Source organism: Culex pipiens, chromosome 2, assembly GCF_016801865.2.
Source record: "Culex pipiens pallens isolate TS chromosome 2, TS_CPP_V2, whole genome shotgun sequence".
Taxonomy (NCBI): domain Eukaryota; kingdom Metazoa; phylum Arthropoda; class Insecta; order Diptera; family Culicidae; genus Culex; species Culex pipiens.
Window position 1 is genome coordinate 1,794,154 of NC_068938.1, and position 23,103 is coordinate 1,817,256.

At 36.7% G+C, this 23,103-nt stretch overlaps 1 protein-coding gene across 1 annotated transcript in view; it reads left to right on the top strand.

Moving 5' to 3' along the window:
- Positions 1-3,102: 3,102 nt before the first annotated feature.
- Positions 3,103-23,103, top strand: part of LOC120417285 (cadherin-related tumor suppressor) — a 167,624-nt gene continuing 147,623 nt past the window's right edge. The window contains exon 1 of the mRNA XM_039579236.2: positions 3,103-3,746. The gene's annotated coding sequence lies outside the window, so the exon portion shown is untranslated. The remainder of the gene's footprint in view (positions 3,747-23,103) is intronic.

Below are 23,103 nucleotides of genomic sequence, written 5' to 3' on the forward strand. Positions count from 1 at the left end.
GCGTTCGGATGGTGAACGTCCGAAATGTCAAAATCACGCAGTGGTACCAATATTCCGAAAAAAGTGTGCCATGGCATGACAGCCACATTTGATTTCTAATGTTGGTGCTACTGCGTGCTTTTGACATTTCGAATGTTCACCATTCGAACGCCATCTTCGCTTAAAAACCTGGATATGAAGACCTTTTTTCTCTATAATTAATCATTAGGCGGCCAAATTAGGAAACTTTGGAATCTCAGTTTATCGATTTTCGCTATCTTAATTTGAATTTTCACTGACAGCGCCGGTCATGATCGTCATTTGGATGCGACCGTCAGTTGACACACACGAAATTGACACGAGAGAATGCTGAGCTAAACACTCAAACAGCCGCGTGACACGACGACGACACAGGCTCTGTCTCTTTTCCTATCTCTTTCTTGCTTGTATAAGTATGTGTGTTGACAGCAATCATTTGAATGCAGTCATGGAAAAGGTGACCGTAATATCGGCAGAATTCAAACAAACGAGCTCCAACCAATCAAAGTTGGTCGAATAAAAAAAATCTCAGGAAATCAGTCAATTTCGTGGAGAATTGCACGGTTGTATTTTTTGTGCCCGAAGAATTCAGCGACGTCATCAACATCGCTTCCACCGGGTTATTCATTTCGCGAACAACGCAAAATCATAGGACATCAAAACCTCAGCACCTGACTGGTGTATAACTTGTTGATGGCAAAATAAACTCACTTCGTTTCGGACAACCCAGAACCCAACGCGTCAGCGTAATTTATTTGAGAAACCCTCCCGTGAAATCTTGGAGCATTCGTAACTGGCGCAGTAATTCAAGCGGTCGTTCGCGAAAATATCGATAGTGGGACCAAAAGTGAAATTGGATTCGAAAAACTCGGTAGTAGTCGAGAGTGAAAAATTGCAGCGCAGAAAATTTTTCTTGACAAGTAATCACAAATTACAAAGTTACACCATTCGTGTTTTTTTTGTAATTCAGAATTACAAATAAAGTAATAGCTAATCTGATAGGAATGTAATACAGGATTAGGTAATCCCAAACAACAATAAATTTTAAATCCGATCTCAAAAGAAGTGTAAACCTGGATTACAAAAAACGAACACCAAGAAGAAGTGTTAATGAGGTATTGAAAAAAAAGCCAAAAATTAGAAAACCTTCTTAGAAAAAACACTTTTTTTGCAATGCTAACCAAAGGTGAGATTATGAATTTTGTAAAATAAGTTACAGAGATTAACTAACTTTTGTGATACGTTTTAATTCAATTATGCTTGAAATTAAATTTTCAATAAAAATGTCCTAGCATTTGTCAGATGAAAAATTAGTTAATTAGGTAACAGTGAAAAAAAACCTTTTTTTTCTCAAAATGTAAAAATTGAAAGGCGTAACTCAGCAACCAGCAGTTCAATCAACAAAGCTTTTTAAACCCGATCCTCGATCCTAACCTGGTCGCAGTACCTAAAAGGACCTAATAAAAATAATTTATGAATAAAAAAAAGAAAGCTTTTTTTTTCTTTTTTTTTGCGATGGTGCTTTTGGCTAGTTGTTTTTATGTGTAAATGAAGGCAAACTAAACATTTCTTCTATATTTGCTTATAGAATATAAAACGATGCACTCTATCAAAAAACAGTAATGTTATTTTTGATTACAAATAAATTTTTCAACTAAAAATGTTTGATTTTATCAAATATCATATCGTTCATTTTTTCCCGTGTACTTTTTTCTGAGATGTCCTACACAGCAAAACATGTGATGGTAAAATCGCATGCAAAAGCATGCACATCACCTTCGTCAAAATAAATACTTAATATTACACACTGCATGTACAATTTTTGCAAACACAAAAAAAAGTTGCAACCGACGGGATTCAAACCCAGCACCAACAGTATGGACTGGCGCCTTAGCCCACTCGGCCATCAGACCGATGAAAAGCTGTATGGATAAACGCATATATGAGCTTGCCATTTCGGTCAAGTAGGTTTCCCATACTGATGGGCTACATATTTCAGGGTGTAAAATCACATAAAATTGCATAAAATAATGCAATATTTATTTTACACCCAGGCCTTTTACACGCAGCTGGATTACTACTTTTTTGTACGGTAACCTACAACAAACAAAAATCTTTTCTAAAAATAAAAATTTTCAAATATTCGCAAGCCGAAGGCGTGTATGACTATCCCGCAAAATTGCATCGAAAGAAATGATGTTTGTTGCTCCTATTTTTTGGCATAAGGATGTGGATGAAGTTCAAGAAAAAGAAGAAAAAAAAAACATGTTCGTGATTCGATTATACGAAGTCCCATACAAACCTTCGGATAATCGAACTTCGGATAGTCGAAACTTCGGATAATCGAGGCTTCGGATAATCGAGTCTGCACGGAGAAAAAAGAGTTCCCAGAATCGTGAACAAGCGTTCATGAAAATGGGAACCACGAACAAAGTGTTCAAATCCCATGGTACGATTTCCAAAAACGTACCATGAGATTTGAACACTTTGTTCGTGGTTCCCATTTTCATGAACGCTTGTTCACGATTTTGGGAACTCTTTTTTCTCCGTGTGGACTGTATAAGATAACTGGAGACATGACTTCTTAAAACACCATGCGTTTCCATCGTTCCCACTGTTTGCATGATCTCACGGAGAAACCTGGTTTGTGTTGCTCTATTTTCAACTATAACATTTTCTGTATCGTTTTCGCGTGGACTCTCGCACCAAAACGAAACGCTCAATTTCCTCTCCAAGCGTTGCGCTCTCCGAACATTCCAATGCTATTATTTATGCTCTCATGCTCAGAGCTTAACCTTAAGCATCTCGCTCGCGCGCTCCCAGCATAAAACCCACCGGAGCGTGAAGATAAATTCTACGCATAAACAACACTACCACCATTGAAGTGCATTTTGGGAGCGAGAGAGAGTTTGTCGAGATCATAAACCAAGAATTTCACCAATCTCACGAAAACATGCTCACCTGTGTGTCCAGCGGGCTGGTCCACGTCTCTGTTTGCGTGCGATCCTCGCGTGATCGTTTGCGCGAGAGAGCGAAATTCTCCCATCATCATCTTGGCTGGGGTTGGTAAGCATAACTTTTTCCGACCTGCGCTCAGTTCCGACTTGATCGCGAGATTGTGTAGAAGAGAGCGGAGTTGTGTTCGCGCGAAGACTCTTGCGCCGTCGCGACCTACCGGCGGGAAACCACTCTTGAACCCCATCTTTGTCGTCCCCGGGGCGGGAAGAAGCAGAATAAGACGAAGAAGCTGTGAGTGTGGTGGGGAAAAAAAGTGCGCGCGATCAGGAGGAGGAAGAAGAAGGAGCAATAGAAGATTCCTTCCCTGGTTGTTGGATGTGGTTGAGTTTTTTTGTAAAGTGTGATCAAGTGACGGATTTTTTTTTACGCAAAGTGTGGCCATTCAACGAAACTAATCCGGTTGTCTGTGGTGGAAGAGTGGAAGAAGTTGCGTTGTAGTACTCGATCCAGGTGAAGAGAGGTCGATTTGTGTGCATTTTCTACGGCGAAGTGATTGCTGTTAGACGGGAAGCACCTCGCACAGGTGGAAAGAAGAGGAAGAAACAGACGGAGAGATAAATTACAATACGAAGGAATTTGGTGAAAAATCGCTGGAATTGTTTTGGAGAGGAGGGCAAAAACCTATTGCCAGTGACGGTGCTTTGACTGATTTTTTTTTCTGTTTGCTTCGGGATACTCTGCACTACTAAAAGGAATCGAAAGCCCAGAAGGTAAAGGTAAAAGAAGTTTAAAAAATGGAGCAGTTAAAATAAGAGAAAAAAAAAAAGATAATTTATGAAAATGTATGCAATTCGATTTTGCGACGTGTAACACGTTCTGGATGTTATTATTGCCTCGGCTTCTGTTCTGTTCGCTCGTTGAGGTCTCTCCCTGGTCCCGTCGAGTCATCGTCTCCGTCTTCGTCTCCATCTATTACACTTGCTGCCATCGAACACTCCGAGAAGGCTCAGGATGTGAGGCTCAAGTTTAGGCTGCATCGACAGCGCAGAGTGATTCCGATGATGGATAACGTCTGTGTGGTGAGAAAACCGAAGAGGGATACCGTTTCATCATCATCGCATCTTCCACGGTTTGTAAGAAATTAAAAATGCGAATTTATTTTAGAACCGTCGAACCTCGGCAGCGCACCCTAAAGGACGTCGTCGGCGACGTCTCGAAGGCAGCAGCAAAAAAAAAAAAGGATAATAAATATTCAACACACAATGGACACATACAAACGCATCACCACGAACTAGTCAGAAAATCTCACGAGAATTTGGGAGTTGGAAGTTTTGTTTGAAGTGCGCAAGATAAGAGCAGACTGGTGCCGATGAGACCGCGTTTTTTTGTCTGTTGTTCAAGTGCGTTGGTTGTTAGAAGTTTTGCTGAATGGAGCGAAGAAAAGGATTTCAATTAAAATTTTGTTAAAACGAATCAGTTGAGGGAAGGGTTGCCATTTGAAAAATGATGCATCTTTCAGCTGCGAAATCGAAAATCGCTCATGGAACGCTTTGAATAGATTTTCATAGCTATATTGTTTTATGTTATGTACAGAAACAATTTGGGCAATTATTTATTGATTAAGTTTCTGAGTTTCTAAAATGAAGTGACTCTATGTACTCTTCGACAAGAATGTGGCTTCAAGAGCAAATTTCAGACAAGATCTAAGGATATTTTTTCAAACTAAAGATGAGTCCGCGTCCAGATTGCTTCCAAATTGTCTCAAATTGGTAAGCTTCCTTCTGAAGGTGTATTTTTATGATTAATATTGGGTGATGTTTTGTAGTGAACTCTTTTAGCTTAAAAAACTTTTTTTTTAGGGAATTGGTTGATTTATTAAAATTTAGTTTTATGCCTGCAAAAAATATTTTATTGATACAATTCGGTTTCCGAAAATTCAAAACGTGACCATTTGATGTAGAGAAAATATATAGTGATGTTTTTCTATTATATATGGCGCCATTTTCATTATGCAAAATAAGAGCAATTTGTTAAATTCTTCGTAATATTTTCAATTGAGAGCTAACATAATTCTAGTTATTCTTGTTTGCAAATCTCTTTAAATTTAAGGTTTCTTGTATTATAAGTATTTTATTATTCAATCTTTTTTCTCGCTTTTAAGAATTTTTGGTCAATTGCAAATATCAACTTTTCATAGTAAAGATGTAAAGTTATAAAAAAAATTACTGAGCAATTGTTATATTTGCCTAGGAAATATCTCTGTGTACAACACAAAGCTTGTAACATTTTTTTTATAGAATTTACAAATATTTTGTGTAGTCCTTGTCTTCTCAATCCGAATCTTAAAAAATAGGGACCAAAAATAAATATTTTAAAAACCTTTTTTTTACTTTTCAGATACTGTAATAAATACAGCATTTTTTTCGAAAAATGAGATTTTTTTTTAACCAAGTGAACAAGGTTAAACATGTAATTCAATATTAAGGATGAGTTCAGGTTTTTTGAACAACACAAAACTTGTGACATTTATTCAGAGACTAAAATTGTGTAATTTCTATCTTTTCTAAAATTTGTGTAGTTTTTGTCTTCCTAAGATTGTGTAATTTTTGTCTTCTCGTAATAAATTTATCTAAACAAATTGGGATCAAAATATTATGTTTACACCCTTGGGATAAAAATGTATTTCAATGATAAATGAATTCAGGTTTTTCCTCAACAAATGAGAATATTTAAAACCAGTTATTTGTATTCAATAAATCACAAACAACTAGACGCTAACATTTCAAAACAGTCCAGACTCGATTATCCGAAGTGCTTGGCAAAATTTCACTTCGGATAATCGAACCATGGATTTATTTTCGTTGTCTTATTTTTTTGTTGACCCCGAAACTACTTTAAAGTGATTCTGAATTTTTATATCAAAGGTGGGGTCAGAATAATGTAGGCCATTGCAAATTTCATTTCAAGTTTTTGTTTGATTTATTAACAGTTAAAAAATAAAGAAATGATAAATTTTAAGCTAATTTTTTAATATTCGAAGAAAAGTGTGACACAAAATACGTGGCTTAAGGGTGCTAATTTTGGTTTGTTTAACTGTAACTGAAGAAAAGATAAATTTCAAGCTAAATTTTCATAATTCACAAATCAGGGGGCAATAAAATAATTATTGACTATCGATTTACAATCGAATTTACAATTTTGTTCTATAAAAGTTACGATTTTATTCAAATTCATTGAAAATTTAAGTATGCTACTAACTGTAAAGATTATAACGAATTTTGTGAATTATGAAAATTTAGCTTGAAATTTATCTTTTCTTCAGTTACAGTTAAACAAACCAAAATTAGCACCCTTAAGCCAGGTATTTTGTGATATACTTTTCTTCGAATATAAAAAAATTAGCTTAAAATTTATCATTTCTTTATTTTTTAACTGTTAATAAATCAAAATGTGCCTTTGAGAAAAAGTGATACAGTCCGAACTCGATTATACGAGGTTTTCACTTCGGCTTATATAATATTTGTTGTGTTATCTTATTTTGAGCCGTGCCCCAAAAATAATCTGCAAATTTGTTATCCAATATAGCGGCCAACTTGAAAATATAACTGGCAATCAGCCACTTACATTTTACTTAAAGGGAATCGCTGATGTCGATTTTGATGAAATAGAAAATAAAAAAAAAACATGAAAATCCGAAGTTCTAGGTTAGGTTTCAACCCTTCGTATAATCGGACTTCTGATTATCGAAGCTTTGAGAAATTGAGGCTTCGAATAATAGTGTCTGTACAGTTTCTTAGGAACTCCGTCAATCGAATCACATATTTTTTGTTAATTCATATTTTCTGACTTTTAACATTAAATTCGATTTTGTTCGTGATTCGATTATCCGAATTGAAATTTTTCAATGGACTTGGGATAATCGAGTCTGGATTGTATTTTAATATTTTGGATTCCTTTAAAAACCAGATCAATAATAATTTTTTGCTACAAAAAATAAATTATTTCATTTTGGAGAATATTATAATAATTTAATCAATCAACTTGGCATCACTGTTCCAAATCATAATGCGGTTCAAATTTGTTCAAATGAGTGCAATGATCTCTTGCAAAGTGCACTTTTGGGAATGAAATATTTAACTTTTCCAACTCCACCGGGACACATTATAAATGTATAGACTGTCCAAAACAGAAGTCTTATTCTTGTTCTTTTCGTCTTCTTCTTCCGTCCCCGATTTGCACTTTGTCCACCATCATCATTCGGACGGTTTCATGTGACGGCGGCGGTTCGTTATCTTATCCTAGAGTCCATGTCGGATGTTTTATTATATTTTCGAAGACCGAGAAGAGGACCTGGACCTGGAGGGGGCAGAATTCCGACGTCGTCGTCGTCGGGCGCGCAAAAACCTGCTTTTATGCGTTTGCTAAATTTATACTAATGAAACTTCTTAAGGCCGTGCTGCTGGTGCTGGTGCGGCTCATTTGAAGGGATTTCAAGTCGTTTTAGTCATCTTTTTCTTTTTTCTGTGGTTTGGTGGCGGCCGAAAAATTTTAATTCCCCCCGCGGAAAAGGACAAACACGACGACGACGACGGTCATGGTCCAGGACCGGGAGCAATCACGTGGGAATCAAAATATATATGACGTTTTGGACGTTCCGTAAAAGCCAACCGGAATCTTGCTCTGCGAGTGTGTGTCGATCGCGCTCAAAAGGAAATCGGCCCGAAATTATCGATGATGTATTGAATTAAGGGCATAAATTTGGGTCTCATCCCCTTTTGCTCTGTTCGGCCTCGAAGTTCGAGAAGTGAGCGAGAGCATCCTTTTTTTTGTTGGTGTTGGCTGGCTGGTTGCTTCTGAACGCACCTGATCGTCGTCGTCGTCGTTGGGTTGGGACACTGCGGCCAGGACAGGTAGACGACGTGGACGGTCAAAGTTGGGCAACTGAAATTGAAATTGATATTTTTCGGTAGGAACCGAAAGGCCGACCTAGGTACACCTAGACACAGGAATTCGTCTTCTTGGAATAACATTTTTGTTAGGGGGTTTACTTTGAATTGCTTTCGGTTAAGAAGGAATTGCCTGTGGTGAGGATTTATAATGTTTCCACCAAATAGGGGATATGGCCCTACTCTTTGCTGTGAGTGGATTATAAGATATCAACTGAATTATTGCTATTGAAATCTATGTATTAAGAAATAAATAAAAATCAATGCAGAAAAAAAAATCAAGAAGCAAGAAAAAAATAAGGATTGCAAAATGTTGAAACTAAGTAAGCCTTAAATAGTTGAATAGTTGATCACCGCCATTTTGACCGCCATCTTGGTCAAACAAAATCTTAATAGCTTTAGCGCAGTTTTGGGGTTATACTTAAGCTCAACAATCAAAACTAAGATAACAAAGAAAAAAAAAATGCAATTCAATTATCCGGAGTGAAATTTTTCCAAGGCCTTCGGATTATCGAGTCTGGACTGTGTAAGAAAATAAATTAGATTTAATGCAGAAATCTTAAAAAAAGCAAGAAAAATAATAAGGATTATCAAAATCGTGAACGTTTGCATGGATAAAATATTTTCAATTCCAATTTTAAGAATTAATTTTGTAAAAGATTAGGTGTGATTTACTACACTATTTTTGATCAACGGGATACCGCTACGAAAGGTTGACCAAGTGGCGCAGGAGATAAAATCTTAACATCCTAACATTAACACCTCAAGCATTTATAATTTTCCGAAATAAATATAAAATTTAAATTTTTTTTTTCTCTCATTCAAGGCCAAGGATGAAAACTTAAAATGGTACAACAACACAAATTATATTGGAATAAGTATATAAAAGTGCATACAACAAAATTAAATAATTTTCCTCGCTTCAAATTTTAGTCCGAATTTTGAAATTGATTTAATTGAAAAGGTCGGAAAATTTCAGAAAGATTTCATATTTTAAAATTGAAAATCGAACTAATAGTTTTCGAAGTAAAGTCAGTAGAAATTGACAGACAAATAAGGTACACTTAAACACACATTTTCATCGGCTCGAGAAACTAACTATCCGATTTTCAAATTCTTAGAGAAAAAAAGGAAGTTTCTCCGCTCATAATTTTTTTTTTCATATATAACTTTAAAGTGACTATAACTCAAAAACGGTGCACATTATCAAAAGCTCGGTTATGTACTTTTCGATTGCAATTGATCACATTTTTAATATTTTTCAAAAATAATATTCTAAAAACAAATTATAACTCTGCTACAAGATTTTGCATCATCATGCATTATACTTCAAAAGATGTTTTTTGAGTCTCATAAAACATATAAGAATCGAAAAGAAAAAAAAACTTTTTATGGGTATCCTACGCTTCTTATTTAATCTAATCCAACACGTTTTTGGGAATTCAAGAATGGTTCTAATTATAATCTACAATTACAATTTGAGCAGAAGACATCAAATCGATCAGGAAATCCCGTCTCAAGATAGAGATTTTTACATGTCCAGCCCGCAAAATCCAAATAAAAAAACAAATTGAAAAATCGCGAAAAAAATTGCGAAAATCTAGGGAACTAGTCTGTGGGGTAGCAAAAATAAAGCGAACCCAAAATTTACAATTTTATTCTTTGACAGGGATTTTACTGAAACTCAATTCTGTCCATTGGGGCGTGTTAAGCAAACCCGAATCTATCATACCTTGACGAAATTGAAGCGTTTACTAACATCAACTTCAAAAATGTCAAGCTGTTTTATTAAATTAATTTGGTAATTTTCAGAGAAAATTGGGTAAAATTGGTAAAAAATTCATAACATATTTTGAACATTTTTTTTTAAATTTCATCAAAAATGACGTACAGTTAGCATTTTCAATCACAAAGCATTTCAGCTTACCACATTTTGCCTGCTCCAATGACTTAAGACTGCTGGGTGGCAAAACTTTCCCATTTCTACCCCTTCTAATTCGCCCAGCCCAACCACGCTCGATTCGACAACAATGTTGCCATTCCACTTAAAAAATAATGCAAAAACAATACCCAACCAACCAATCTAATCGAATTGTCCCGCGAGAAACACCATTCAGCAACTCCGCCAATTGGCGCAAAAAAAAGTACCAAGTGTAATGAATGAAAATGACTTCTTCTCCGTGGCTAGCCTGAAACGGAACCACGACCACTACCACAATTGACTCTGGTGGTTTTCCGATCGAAACCATCGTCGTCGTCGTTCTCGAAATTGCTAATTTCATGACACGCTCTGGATTAGCCCCAGTTCGCGCAGAGTGTCTGATTGGGTTTTCGCCCTACTAGCGCAAAAAGCTAAATCTAAATTTAAACTAGAATTTCTAATGAGTCATCACGGTCGAAACTCTCGAAAGGGGCGTGGAATTAATTCAATTGCAATCAGCGAAAGACAATTCTAATTTCGCCATATTAGTGACGAACGGTTTGTTTCCTTTGCCGGTTTGAGTCTTTTTTTTAAGGCTAAGCTACGCAGTTCTGACGGCCAAGTCGTTGAACAATGGTGTGAAATTTATTCCCCACGGTGTGTTTTTGGCTATGCTCTTAAAAGAGTGTGGGCAGTCCAAAATGTTGGAAAACGGATATAAAAGTTGTGGTTTTTTTATAAATATGTTTGCACCTCGTAGCAGGTGGGGCAGCAACAACTGTTTTCGTTGCTTCTGTGGCGCGCTTGATTTAGTGGCTTAATTAGCGTGGCCCCCTGGAATCGTTGGCGGGAACCTTTTGGGAACTGAAACTGCCGCATAATCCTCCGAGGTCCCTTTTTCCGGGGACGGATTCGGGCGTGTCAGTGGTAATTGATGTTTTCTCGTTCTCTTTTTTGACACTGACTAGTTTGTCACATTTTCAATTGAATCGTTTTTCAATCCTTCGCATCCCTTTCCATAATCGTCCATTTTGGTGTAGGGGAGATTCGTCTATAGTTAGACGCATTATAAGTTTGTAATTGAATTTTTTTCAAATACAAAAAAAAAACGATAAGCGGATTGCAGACTGGATTTTGTCATAATTGGAATGAATAAATGAGGAAATGTTGAAGTTTGACTTTTTTAAGAGGATAAGGGAAATTCTCCACGCATGCATCGCGTTGGATTGGATGGTCAATACGATCAGTTTTTCTAAGGAAGAAAGTTGGACTTCCGAATATCTGAAAAGCAATCGTGCGACAGGGCATTTTTAACGACAAATAAGAATTTTTCATCCCCGCGCCGTCGCAGTCACTTTGGCCTGTCTTGCACCTTACTAATGGGCTCCCAGCACGAACCCACTTCCAAACGAGGCAACCCCCTCCTCACCCTGCCCGAGCCAAGGAAGCCATTTTTCACTGGAACATCAGGATAAGTCGCCTAATGTTGGCTGTTACAAAGTATATTCCCTCTCTCCTGAGGGAGAAGCCGAGAATGATAAAGGCAAACAGATTAAACAACAACAAAAAATAAGGAGAAAAAAAAGTGTCCGAGCTCTCGGGGCTCGAGCTTGTGTGTACAAACTTGAACAAAAAATATAACACGTCGTTACGAAAAATAGAATCTAATTTAACGAGAGCGTATCGAAGCCTAGTTACACGAGAGCATCCTCCCAAAGACTCGAAGCAAGAGACCAGGACGACGACGACGGCGCAATTGGTGTTGAATGTCGCACGAGTTTGAATTAAAAATCGTGCCCGGTGAATGAATTCAAAGTGTTTGTTCGGTGCTGGCACTTCCATGCACTGGCCCATGGCATTGGCCACAGGGACCCCAGCAAAGAGGGACCGCAGCGTGCTTCCCGAGATTGTGAAGATGCTGTGCTGTGTGTGTACGAAAAAGGAAAATTCCACTACGACACCATTCTTCTACACACCACCGCCACCGTCGGCGTCGTCGAACTCTTGAACGTCGCATTTTTCGTCGTCTCTCCGCGGTTCATTTAGTTGGTCATAAATATACAACTTTCTGGTATGTGCCCCGTGTGTGTGAGTGTGCGCAGAAAAAAATCTTCGCACAGCCTCGCCAGGGGTGGACAGTGTGTTCACCCTTAAAAAATAAGCCACAAAAAAAAATTAGACATTTTTATAAGAAAGTCTGTAATTTAACAAAAATAAAAAAACACGTCATACTTAAAATTAATTTTTGACCGCACTTTAACAACAGTTTGTCCCACTGTGAATCGGGTCCAGCTCTCGTGGCGCGACAATAGCAGAGCGTCTTCGTTAGTCGCCGCGGAAGAAGATTCGTTCCGCCGCGCAAGTTGCGGGGTGACAAGACTAGCACCGCACTCCAGAAAGGGTTGATTTGAGCGATGTTTACCGATGGTTGGACCTTAGTTTAACAATATTTATATTATTTTTCGATTGCGATGAAATACTATCATAAAGTTAGTAGTTAGTTAGTTAGTTAGTTTTTTTTTAACAATATTTATATTATTTTTCGATTGCGATGAAATACTATCATAAAGTTAGTAGTTAGTTAGTTAATTTAAGTATCAATTCCAAATAAATTATGAAATTCTAGCCTAGTTATCAACAAATTGAGGTTTGAAATTATCACACACTACTCAGTTTTCTAAATCTAAACTGGTGATGAAGCTACTGCAAATATTGTTCAATGTTTTTATTCATTTTCTCTTTTTTTCGGCAGTAGAAAAATCAGAAAAGTTTAGATCGGTACACCATCTGTCAAAATGAACTAAATTTTACTAAATTTCGGTTGTACGATGAACAATAATGAACTTTATTACCGAATTTCGGAAAGTTTTTACCAAATTCGATAATTTTCAGTATACCGAACTATTCAGCTGTTTGAAATTTGGTAAACTTTACCGAATTTGGTTAAAAAAACTCATGGTAAAAAAAATAACTTTTTTTGTGACATTTTGCCCACTATAAATAATTTTAAGGTTTTCATCTCACTTTTCAAAAACTAAATTTAAAATCAATAGGCAAAAATAATTTTATCTGTAACGAAATCTTCAAAATTTTAATCAAAATCAGAAAACAAAAAAAAATTGTTTAACTTCCACGGAAACCATCCACAATAATAATGAAATATCGTGAAAATTATACTCAGAAAAAATCTGAAATGTTCATAAAAGGTGACTTAAAAGATGAAAAAAAAAACTATTGTTGGCAAAGCCATTTAATAAGAAGAAGAACTACACACTCTCGATCTTTAATTGTAGTAATTGAAAAGGAGCAGTTCTTACTCTACATGTATAAATAAATAAAGAATAAATTATTTCTTGAATAAACCAAGCTTGAATCTTTCAATTTCTTTTAAAATTATATCTTTCAATTTTCAAATCAAATTATAGTTAAATTGTTATAACGGCGAATAAAAACATGCTAAATTCACAAAAATTGATAAACTATTATCTAGCAATCTGTTTCTCAATATTTTGCTTTCTTTTCTCTGACGGAATTAAATTTTTCAATCTATTTTGTTTTGCTCCTCCGGTTATATCATTGACCGGAGTAATAGGGAAAGATGACTGTTTTCACTGAATGTTACTTTTACATGAGTGTTTGCTTTTTATTTATGTCTAAAAATAAATCAATACAACTAAAAAAAGATCTGTGCAATTTTATTGAAAAAATCACCAAATACTTGTTTAGTCAGTTTTAACAAATTTTGGATGAAAGAGACAAAATTTATAAAAAATAAATTCCGAGAATATTTTTTCATCTTTGACTGATTTTTATTAACATCATTTATGTATTCGCAGCATTCACTTCTCAGTAAATGTTGTATTAATTTCATTTTAATGTACACTAAAACCCCCGTTTACGCGCAGGCGTTACGCTTTTTGTTTGGTTGATTTCTCGAAAACAGTGTAATGTTTTTACATTCTTTTGAAAGCAATTTGTAGATCTGCACAAGACGTATAAATCGCTTCAAAAAGTTTGCAAAAATATTGCGTCGTTCCAGAGAAATCGACGAAATACAAAGCGTAACGCCTGAGCGTAAACCGGGGTTTTAGTGTATGTTTTGCTAACAATTCTTCAAATGGTTCATGCGCTTTTAAATTGAAATTAATAAAATTCACTTAAAAAGTCTTTACGAATGAAATATTTATTATGACATTATTTTAATGAATTGATTTGAGGAAATTGATAAATTCCACGGGATTTCACGGAAATCTCAAAATTTCACGAATTTAACGCTGTCCGCGAAATCGTGAAAATTCACTAACCCTAGACATCATCTACGACCTTAAACTCAAAATTCCTGTCGCATTTTAGGTCAAGCTTGAGTATTTTATACAGTGATGAAAACATAGGAAAATAACCATCAATTTTGAATGTGATCGTACTGCAAAGTTTCAAAATATCCCATGCCTTGATTTTTTTTTTATTTCTGTTTAAGATTTTGATTTATTTTAGATGAAATTGTATTGTTTATTATAGGCTTGCAAGGATGTTGATCTTTTGGACATTAATTCATTATAAATTCGATAATTTTTTTTCAATTTTTTTAAGCAGGTCAACATTTTTTTTCGAAATAGTCCATTAAGCGATGTTCAAAGGACCTCTTCGAAAAAGACTCTCGATTTTTTATATATCAAGTGACATATTTACATCTCTGATTGACAAACATATTATTAAATAAATGTTTGACGTATGATTCAAATAAATGCGAAAAAATCATAATTCACCTGCTTCCAAATAAAATTAATGATGGATCAACATTTTTGCTTGACAGAAATTGTTGATTCCGAACTGATCATATTGATTTGAGTTATTTTTCGCAGAAAAGCATCGTTTATCATTCATCAGATTTTATAAATGTAGTTTTTTTGTGTATTGCTATTTTGTCTAAATGTTTGTTTTTAAAAAATATAAAAATTGTAATAATAAGCCAGAATTTAAACATTTCAGTGCAAAAAGGCATGGTAAATGCATTTCACAGGAGTACAGTCGGTTTGCAATCATCAGTTTAAAAAATCAGAGTTTTAGCAAAAATATTTTGTTTTGCGGTACTGAACATCGAAAATTCACTAAAACTCAAAATATTTTTGTATTAACGTGTTAAAATAATTTTGAACGCAGAGGAATACATTTTAAATTGTTTGCAGCTTGTACTTGAAATAACATTAAAATTTTGAACCTTTTGAAAAAAATATGTTTTGATTTGATTCGAATACATTTTGAAATTTGCAGGAAGATCCACAGAATCGAACCTGGTTTGGTTAATATATGGCCCCTAAGTCAAATAATGTTTTGTTTTTTTTTTGCTATATTATAACATAGGTACACCCAACTGGCAGTCGCATGATTGTGATGCATGGCGGCATGAAAGTATATCAGAATCTGCATGAAAACTGTCCTCATGCATTTTTTGCGATATAGGGGTATGACATTTTTGCCCATTACCGACAATTATCGACATTACCGACGGCTTTTTGGTTGTATTTCACAAAAAAAACCTTAATAGAACGAGGATTGAACTACTAACTTCTTGGTTATTGGTCCGACACGCTACCACCGCGCCATGGACGCTTGATGGAAAGTGAGTGAAAGAGCACCAACACATGCTTCTCTTTGGAGTGTTGCTCGGGGACGGGCCAGCGTTATATGTGTTGGTGAGAAATGCAGATCGCTGAAATGTTTACACGCGGGCAAAAATGATCTAGGGGCTTGCTGCAAAAAATGTTATAAAATATGACATTTTCTGCAGCAAATCCACTGTTGCAGATTTTGAGATATATCATTCCTTTGGGTGTATTTATTAAGTGTGAAGTGAAATCTCTTGATAATTTTGACAGTAGGTATGATGTCAAAAGACTAAGGATCTGAAATCCATATGACCTTCGTACGGACAAATTTTCAGTAGCTGTGGATTGAAATTTGAACTGGAGTGGATTAGAATATAACTTTTCAACAGAGTTGGTATCGTTTTGGAAAGCATTGAATTTATTTTTCTAAGTAAAACAAAATAAAGTGCCAATTTGTTTTAAACAAACGCAAACTGTTTCATCGTCGAAACTAGCTCAAAACTTTGCTGTTAAATTATACCTGAGCAATTCTCTACGAAATCGGTCTTTTTTCTTCAATTTTAATTTTTGTATTTTTTAATCCGGCTGAAACTTTTTTGGTGCCTTCGGTATGCCCAAAGAAGCCATTTTGCATCATTAGTTTGTCCATATAATTTTCCATACAAATTCGGCAGCTGTCCATACAAAAATGATGTATGAAAATTCAAAAATCTGTATCTTTTGAAGGAATTTTTTGATCGATTTGGTGTCTTCGGCAAAGTTGTAGGTATGGATACGGACTACACTGGAAAAAATAATACACGGTAAAAAAAAATTTGGTGATTTTTTTATTTAACTTTTTATCACTAAAACTTGATTTACAAAAAAACACTATTTTTAATTTTTTTTATTTTTTGATATGTTTTAGAAGACATAAAATGCCAACTTTTCAGAAATTTCCAGGTTGTGCAAAAAATCACTGACCGAGTTATGAATTTTTTAATCAATACTGATTTTTTCAAAAAATCGAAATTTTGGTCGTAAAAATTTTTCAACTTCATTTTTCGATGTAAAATCAAATTTGCAATCAAAAAGTACTTTACTAAAATTTTGATAAAGTGCACCGTTTTCAAGTTATAGCCATATTTAAGTGACTTTTTTGAAAATAGTAGCAGTTTTTCATTTTTTTAATTAGTGCACATGTTTGCCCCTGTTGAAAAAAATATTTTTGAAAACCTGAGAAAATTCTCAATATTTTGCTTTTTTGAACTTTGTTGATACGACCCTTAGTTGCTGAGATATTGCCATGCAAAGGTTTAAAAACAGGAAAATTGATGTTTTCTAAGTTTCACCCAAACAACCCACCATTTTCTATCGTCAATATCTCAGCAACTAATGGTCCGATTTTCAATGTTAATATATGAAACAATTGTGAAATTTTCCGATCTTTTCGAAAAAAATATTTTTGGAATTTTCAAATCAAGACAAACATTTTAAAAGGGCGTAATATTGAATGTTTCACAAATGTTTCATATATTAACATTGAAAATCGGACCATTAGTTGCTGAGATATTGACGATAGAAAATGGTGGGTTGTTTGGGTGAAACTTAGAAAACATCAATTTTCCTGTTTTTAAACCTTTGCATTGCAATATCTCAGCAACTAAAGGTCGTATCAACAAAGTCCAAATAAGCAAAATATAGAGAATTTTCTCAGCTTTTCAAAAATATTTTTTTCAAAACTGGGCAAACATGTGCACTAATTTAAAAAAATGAAAAACTGCGACTATTTTCAAAAAAGTCACTTAAATATGGCTATAACTTGAAAACGGTGCACTTTATCAAAATTTTAGTAAAGTACTTTTTGATTGCAAATTTGATTTTACATCGAAAAATGAAGTTGAAAAATTTTTACGACCAAAATTTCGATTTTTTGAAAAAATCAGTATTGATTAAAAAATTCATAACTCGGTCAGTGATTTTTTGCACAACCTGGAAATTTCTGAAAAGTTGGCATTTTATGTCTTCTAAAACATATCAAAAAATAAAAAAAAATAAAAATAGTGTTTTTTTGTAAATCAAGTTTTAGTGATAAAAAGTTAAATAAAAAAATCACCAAATTTTTTTTTACCGTGTATTATTTTTTCCAGTGTAGTCCGTATCCATACCTACAACTTTGCCGAAGACACCAAATCGATCAAAAAATTCCTTCAAAAGATACAGATTTTTGAATTTTCATACATCATTTTTGTATGGACAGCTGCCGAATTTGTATGGAAAATTATATGGACAAACTAATGATGCAAAATGGCTTCTTTGGGCATACCGAAGGCACCAAAAAAGTTTCAGTCGGATTAAAAAATACAAAAAAAATCGAATGACCGAAATCCTAGAGAACTGCTCACCTTCTATTGTTCAACGCTTTATCAACGCATCAGAATAAATCGTTGAATTTCACGAGAGCTTCCAAGAAAACGGTGTGCCTGAAGTGCAATCGTCTTCGTGGTCGTCGTCCAGCCAACCAAACCGCACCAGCAACGGTGATAAACCATCACAACAAAGTGGATAAGTGGAGCAGTGAAGAGGTTGGCTGGAGAAGATGCTGTGCTCTTGGACTTGGACCGAATGGTCCGCGTGTACACACGAAATAATTGAAGCAAATAGAGAAGTAAACAAATAGAGAAATATAAATACAAATATAGCGCGTTGAGGGAAGAGAGAGAGAGCCAGAGCCCGTAGAAAGGTAAATTACAAGATGGTACCTTAAGGGGGAGGAGGAGATGACGGATAAGAGGAAGAAGAAGAAGCAAGAGGATGTGTGAGATGTGCTGCGCTAGAAAACGAGCCACTAGATAGGGCACTCCACATGGCACTCGCGCTCTCTCTCTCGAGCTTCTCGGGAATCCTCTTGATAGGGATGCTGCTGAATGTGGCACTGTGGTCAGCAGCAACAGCAGCAGCAGCAACAAGCGGAGCGAAAAAGTCAAACGTAATTGGAAAGACAAACAAGGAAAAATGAAAATTCTTCTTCGGGGCCGCGCGCGATGGGGCTCTTCTGATGGCGAGATGAATAATAAATTGAAAAGTGCAGGACACCACCACCCTGCCGCCTCCCCCGCAGCATCCAGAGGCTCCACTATGGCGATGATAGCCAAGTGAAACGGTCAACCCCGGCAAAGAACTAGGGGTTAAGGGAATGTACACACGCATCTCTCTCCTTTGGAGAGCAGTTGGAATAGGACGTCGTCGACCAAGTCGCCGTTTTTCCCCCAGCCGAAGATTGCAAACAGAAAAACGGTTCATCTCCGATCAATTGGAATAGCGGTGTCTGTACGGTTTGGACATTAGAATTCGAAGCATTTTCGTGCTGGAGCTCGTTTGCCGAAGCTGGAGCTCGCTTGCTCGCTCGGTTTGATCTTTTTTAAATATCAAAAGTCTTGGGAAGAAAACCAACTTCTTCCTCATATCAGAGGAGGATTGTGCAAATGAGGCAGGAGAATGAGAGAAAATTTAACGCAAAATTCCTCAAAATGAGCGTTGTTAATGCTGCCAAAAATAGTTATTGTTGTTGGTCCAGGCATCATTAGAACTATTCAGCCGCAGAACGAGAAGAAAACGAAAGCAATTGGAAAACAGCAAATCATGGTCAGAACGTTCTGCCAGAATCGATATCGTCTATCCCCATTTGGATATTCGCTGGCAGCGTCGGGACCATCAGGCAGGTATACCGATTTGGCACCGCCAGACCAGCTTTTCCAACTCTGTCGGATGCTGGTGAGGCTCGGGGGCCTCTTTCAATCCTAATTCCAATTAACATCTTTGAACAAACAGAAATACGTATTTATACGAAATTATATATAATTGCATAATTGAATTCTTTGTGTATAGAGTTGGAACTAGGAGTTGATACACATAACAGAGGGCGAGCTCGCTTTTTTTTTGCTCCTTCTTTGATTCAGCACTTTTTTTTCGGAGGCTACCGACGTACGCGCGCACAGCATAGAACTCAGGTGGTTATTTATGTTCCAAGTCAAGTGGATGGATGACGAAGGCATAATGCCAATGACGACGAGGTCCGCAACGACGACGACGGTGGCGATGTCAGTTGGTCGTCAGAGAGTGGCGAGGCCAATTGCCAGCGGGCTGGAACATAATTCAAAGCCGCACAGACAGTTTGATAATTTGGTTGTTGTAACACTTTGCTGTTATTATGCTTTAGTCATAAATAAAAATTGTCTGGCTGCAGCAGCAGCAGCCGGTGGGACTTGATTAGATTAATGTGCAGAAAACATTAAGTGAGAATTAATTTTCCATTTAAAAATATGTTGAGAAAAAAGTCAAAGGTTAGTTTGACAAATTGATTTTTAGCAATTCAATGCCAACAAAGGTCTTCTAAAAAACTCATTTTTGTCAGTTCTGTCTCTATGACGAGAGAACAATATCATGATAATGTTCGCAAAGCTTGATTAGAGCGTATCCTAGACCTTATACTTCCCCGAAAACCATCTAACTTCAACGGAAACTTACTTGGGGATACCCTGGAGATTTTCCCTTATCCCCTTGAAATAGTGGAGCATCAACACCTCCTGTCTTTTGAAGCAATAACACAAGACAGTCAACAATCACAACTCGACAATTTTGAAGTTGATGTCAGTAAACGCTTCAGTTTCGTCGAGGTATGTAAGATTTGAGCTTCCTGAACACGCTTCAATCGATGGAATTTAATGTTAGTGTATTTCCACCGAAAAAATAAAATTATAAATTTCGATGATTTTCTCACACAAGAATTAAATTTGGCGATTGGAGCGTGTTCAGGAAGCCCAAATCTCCCAAATTCATAAAACTGAAGCGTTTACCAAAAAAAAAAAAGGGTAAAAGCATGTAAGATCAAATTGGAAAATTGTTTCAAAAAATAAATGAATAAATAAAAATTCCGTCAAATTAAATCATTTGGACAAAAAATTTCGCAAACCAATTCCCCACATAACGGTTCACTGAAAGCCCAAACAAACTTCTGACCACATCATCTTAATGTACCTGTCAGGGCCCTTCACTTGGCAATCACTCCCCGAAAAGAAGCCCACACATTCTAATAAAGCCATAAATCACTATTTCCCCCACGCTGCTGCTCCTCGTACCCACGAGATCTGAATGCCCTCTAAGGTCAGCGACGAACCCGTTCCACCCGGAGATAATCTGCCCAAAAAACCTCGCGCCACAGAAGGCAAAAAAAATACCGAAAAAAAATAGCATCCACCATATGTCATTCCATTCACGTCATCTCCGGGGCGCGCGGAGCGATAATGATTTATGATTAATCAATAAAGTTTGCTAATTTTCGCTTCTTTTTCCCCTGGCGAGCGCGCACCACCACCCGGCAGATATTTCAGCTGATTAGATTCTCTTTCGGCGAGTTGGTATAAGTGTGCGAGCGCCAGCCTCCGGCATCACCTCTCGAGATGATCATCAAACTTGAAGACATCAACCGAGAAGTGGAACCTACATTTTCGACGAGAAACCCCGAAATAGACCCGCACTGAACTCTTAACGGTTTCACCGTGAAAAAAAGTTTAAATATTTGAAGGTGTAAATTTACATGGCTTTTCATGTAATTTTATCCAGAATTTTTGTTGTAGCGGATGGAATTACTCATTAAGCTATGTAATTTTCAGTTCTTTGATATAATTTAAAACAATGTTTTAAGTAAAATTAGGAATACAGAATGGTATGTAACATTACCTGAGAAGTTATGTAAAATCGCATCAACAGGCTTTAAATTTACATTTATTCAAGTGAGATTTTTCACATTTTTTACTGTGCAGTGCGAGTGAATGAATAAGTGGTGTGAATGTAGCACACTCGCATCATTCCAGAAAATTTGGAAAAAGGTTTTGATCTCTCGCGGAAGATCCCTCGTTGTGAAATTATTAGATTTTTTGAGATTTTTTTTCTACGGATAAATCGCGTTCAAATTGGTTCAAAATTCGCGTGAAGCGATAAGGACAATGAGGGCCTGCCTTGAATCAAATTATAACACACAAAAATAAGTAGCGAACGTCGACGAAGAATGTGCGTTGTGAGTCGATCGTGGAAAAGAGCGTACAAAAATTGACTATGTTTCAGAAACTTTGCATTAAAGAACCAAGAAAATATTCAAGACGCGTCTCACACGTGAAGGCAGACACGAACCGGGGGGGACGGGAAGCGTAATGAATAGAGAGTGTGAGCGAAGGCAGGCAGAATGGGTCGGAAAAAATGTGGGCTCAACACAGAAGAGTGGTGGCGATCACGCGGGGGTCTGCGCGCAGGAGATGCAAAGAGGGTGGCTGGCTAGAAGGAACCGACTGAAAAGAGGAACGAAAGCAAAACAGACTCACACCGGCGAACAGCCGCCAGGAAAGTTGGAGGACTCTGCGGGTATGTTTGTGAGCTCGGGAAAGCGTTCATCGCGGCCATATTACATACCTTTCGGGAAGGGTTGCCAGGAAATTTGCGACAATTTTGATGGAATCTAAGAATTAGATTTTTTTTCTATACGATCGCGATCGTCGGCAACATGATCACTCGCGATCATGTATTTAAGAGCGAAATCCTCTTATTTACAATCCGGAGCACCCAACACTGCGCGATCGAGTGACCATCCCAATTCGGGAACGGTCCAAGATCGCGATCGCGAGAGAGACTTCTCGATGTGAGTGTTAATTTCTCATGCCGGTGTTGGTTCGAGCCTATACTCTGAATAATTAAACAGGTAAATCGCACAAACACAAATACGCGATCGCGAGAGCGAGAACCCTCAGCGATCGTGGTGGACCACATGAGAGACTTCAACTGCGCTTGTGGATGGAGACGGGAAACCTGGGGAAAAAGAAGTGTGGAAACAGACAAACCGGTCGACGAGAGACCCCGGAGAGTAAAAGAAGTAGTATAATATGCATCATCAAACCGGGTCCGGTCGTCCGAAACTTGCAGCTCGAGCTTGTTGAGACTTGGAGGAAAGTTTGAGAGCATTATAGAGAGAGAGAGGGAGAAAGATCGAGCGAGGATGCTGTGTGTGGAAAGTATTTTATATATATTAAAAATATGATGATGAAGTAAATACCTGTATCGCTTAATATAGAATTGCTGAAAAAGGCAGCGCGCGAGCGGCGGCAACCGGAGCAGAAGAATCGGCGCAGAGAAATGCGAAACTATTGCAAGCATGGTTCGTTTGCCGATGGTTTTGCATCCTCCATCAGTACTATTGAGATTTTTTTTTATTTCGTTGGAATTGACGCGTAAAGTGCCTAGAATGGGCCTCGTGTGTGTGTGTGATGCGAGAGAAATTTCAATGGTTCTAGCACAGTGACCCCTACCTTGTTGAGTGGGAATGCTCTCCGTAGGAGGCTCAAAATTTGTTTGTAAATTTAGATGGAATTATTGTAGGTCAGCTAAATTGAAATTTTAAATATATTTTTAATTGAAAATAGTTTATTATTTTTGCCATTGACGCATCGAATTTTCAAATGTGGAACAACTCGGTCTACTGATTCATCGAAAATGTTGAGCCTTTGATTCAAATTTTTCGTTTTGAAGGACAATTCTTTCTGTTGATTTTTCGTCACGTTCTGTAAGAACCTGAACATGCTCCAATCAACAGAATTACATTTAAGTTTATTTCCGGTTAGTGCTAAAC